A 3,228-nucleotide genomic window follows, 5' to 3' on the forward strand; every position below is an offset into this window, starting at 1 on the left:
CTCATTATAATCACCTGGGGAAATTATTTAACTCATACCTAGGCCACACCCCAGACCAATTAAATCAGAATTCTGCAGGTGAGACCCAACTACCAGTAGTTTGTGTGTTTCCCGGTGAATCCAATATACAATCAATTTAAGACCCACTTACCACTGGATGGGGGAGACAAGAATAAGGAAGTGAGTCCACTAGGAGACTTGTATTAGTCCACATGAGAGACCATCGAAGCTTGGATGATGCTACTGGCAGTGGAAACAAAGAGCTTCCAGGTATCTTTAAAAAGCATCTTCAGGAGGCTGCTTCCTCAAATCTCTCACTTCAAAGCTGTTGAAGGTGGTTTTACAGTATAGGCGTTATGATTTCCCTTCTTTCTCTAAGGTTCAAATTTTACAATGCTCGCCTTTGTAGTCATGAGACACGCTGGGACCTGGAACCCTTTGCTGCAGTGCTTGCACCTGGATACACCTCTCCTCCAGCAACAAAATACAAACAAACTATGGGACTAAAAGTAACTGCCTGCATGTTCAGTTGGGGCAAATTATGGACAAAAGATACAAAGAAACCAAAAAACCTAACTGCCACTTTTGAAGAGCCTGGAGCAAAAGCAGAGGGTCGGGAGCAAAGGCAGGGTACTGCGCATGCTCCCTGCGCACAACACCACAAAGGGATGGGCAGACCACCTAAGCCACACCTCCAGCCTGACCCCCTGGACACACCCTTACCCTCACCCCCATATAAGGAACAAGCTTGCCCTCCCCCGCCCAGGGAGGGAGCAAGCAACGGAAACTTACTTGTTCTCACTCTCCTCTGCTGAAGCTCCTGAATTTCTTGTCTGGCTTCTAATCAATTTCTGTTGGTTAAAGAGGCCAAGAACCCTGGTCGGTAACAGCGCTACTCCGCTAAGGATACACTGACTCTAGGAAATAGCCTTTCTGTTAACCCTCTAGCCTCCTCTCTCCCGTCCTAAGCGGCCCTGCAGAGTCCCTGCTTCCTGTGACCGAGTTCTCCAGGAGCTCTGAGCCCACCGCCGGTCACCTGGAAGAAAAAATTAGGAAGGTGACCTCGCGCTTCCCTCTCCCTGTCTCTCGGGTCTTCTGTCACTGCGTTGTGGGTTTAGAGGTCAGAGGTCAGACAGGCGCGCCTGCGCCTTTTGGCCTCGGGTGGGGAGGGGGCGGGGCAGCCGGAACCGCAGGGGTTTCTGGGAAGCACCTGGGGGAAGCGCCTGGGGCAAACGCCACCCAGCTGCTGGGCTCGGCCTGCATCCCGGAAGTCGAGTCCTCCGAGCTCTCCGAGCCCTCCGGGATCCAGTGGTCCTGCGACTGCTGTCCCCAGCAAGTCAACAGTTCCACAAACAATTTTTCCCCAATGTCTTCTCCCCAAGCTGCCCAGCCCACATAGCCACCCGGATGGCTGGAAAGGGCTTTCTCAACCAGGGCTTTCTCGATCTGCCTGCCTGGAACTTTCACTCGAACTGAGAGAAGCAGAGCGAACAGATGGATACCAGATCTGCCATTTGTTTGGATTCGTGTTCTGAAGCCCTTTAGATAAGACCTTCCTATCACCCATCTCAGAAGCATAAAAGTGTGATGGGATTTTCAGCGGACCAACCAAAGAACCCAGAAGGGTAGAGGAAAAAGTCTTCCTCCTCTCCAATACGAAGAAATGTCAGGGAAAGATCACCGTCTTCACCCCAAGGAGAGAGGCCTCAAACAAATCCTTCCCTGCCAGCCTCAGAAGGAACCAACCCTGCCAACACCTTGACCTCGGACTTCTAGCCTCCAGAACTATTTCTATTTACAGTTCTCTCATATGAGAGTTCAGACAGATCCACAACTTCCAGAATTAAGTCCCCAGCTTGCCAGCTACAGCTCTTGGGGCTTCTCAGCCTCCATAATCATGTGAGTTAATAACCTATATAAATCTCTTTATCTAACGTATACGAGTTCTGTTTCTCTGAAGGACCCTGACCAATACAAGTAGTAACTTTCTAAAAAGTCTAAGAAACCTTGGAGTACTTATCAGTAGATTACATTGCTTCTTCAGTTAATGATTTTGTGCTTGAGCAAAACTTCCTCCTTTCATAGCATTGCTCTTATGCGGCTCCAGTCTGTGTTCAAATGTGTGCCTAGGATGCTTAGAGCTTTGACTTGGATGAGCCCAGCTAGAAGGCATCTTGGGCATTCAGTGAATGATAGGAAGCTGGGACTGAGGGAACTCGGGGCAGGGACAGAGAGGAAGGGAGCAACCAGAAGTGCAGTGTGCACTCTTCTAGGGTCTTCCGTGGAATAGTCAACATGAGGCTATAATCAGTGTGACAATTCTAGATGATCCATCTATTTGTAATAGACTCCCAGGGAGCCATGAGCTGGATATATGGGGTACAAAGGAGGAAGGGTTGCAGGAACTTGACAAATATCAATCAAGTGGGCTGACTCTTTGGACAAGATTCTAGTTCCAGTAGAGGACCTGGAGGGTTAAGTAGGAAGCATCAGAGATGCACTAGATATATAGCATGGGAGTGAAGAGAATAGGCAGCTCATTAACAATGGGGGTACCCAGGGCTCATCCCAGTGATCCCAGGTATGATTGTACACCCTATCTACCCAGTGGTAGTATCTGTTCTGTTTCAGCTCTTTTAATGCAGGCCAATGAAAGCGTTCCCAGAATCTAACAATCAGATGAATTATTTGAACCATCCTCTTGTAACTGTTACAGATTTATAGCCTTCTGAAGGGTACTACAACATGATTGGGTCCAGAATTACATGGGCTTGAACCTGAATGAGAGGAGATGGAGATGATTCATTATGAAATAAATATCAGAAATTAGAATCAGAGACCATGCCTTTTCATAATAGCAACAAAAGAAACATTCTTATTGGGTGGCCAGGCCAGAACTGGCGTGAGGCAAGCAAGGTGTTTAGAATTTGTGCACAAGGTGCCTTTCTTGCCTCAAGTAAGTGGCCCGAGGTTGGCAATATCGACCTAGTAGTGGCCCTGCTGGTTACCAATATTGACCCAAAGATATTTGATAAAAAACCTAAGAAATGTGGGGAAAACACAGCCTTCAAAAGAGATAAGAAAAAAAGGTGAGAATGGGGGGTGGGGGAAAGGGAGAATAGAATGTAGTAGACAGGTGAGAATGGGGGGTGGGGGAAAGGGAGAATAGAATATAGTAGACAGGTGAGAATGGGGGGTGGGGGAAAGGGAGAATAGAATATAGTAGAC

The 3,228-nt window shown here is 47.9% G+C and overlaps 1 pseudogene; it reads left to right on the forward strand.

The window, feature by feature from the left end:
- The first annotated feature begins 2,841 nt into the window (after positions 1-2,841).
- LOC114890372 overlaps positions 2,842-3,228 on the forward strand; it is a 12,476-nt pseudogene continuing 12,089 nt past the window's right edge.

Source organism: Monodon monoceros, unplaced genomic scaffold (genome assembly GCF_005190385.1).
Source record: "Monodon monoceros isolate NGI ecotype Baffin Bay Population unplaced genomic scaffold, NGI_Narwhal_1 Super_Scaffold_11, whole genome shotgun sequence".
Lineage (NCBI taxonomy): Eukaryota > Metazoa > Chordata > Mammalia > Artiodactyla > Monodontidae > Monodon > Monodon monoceros.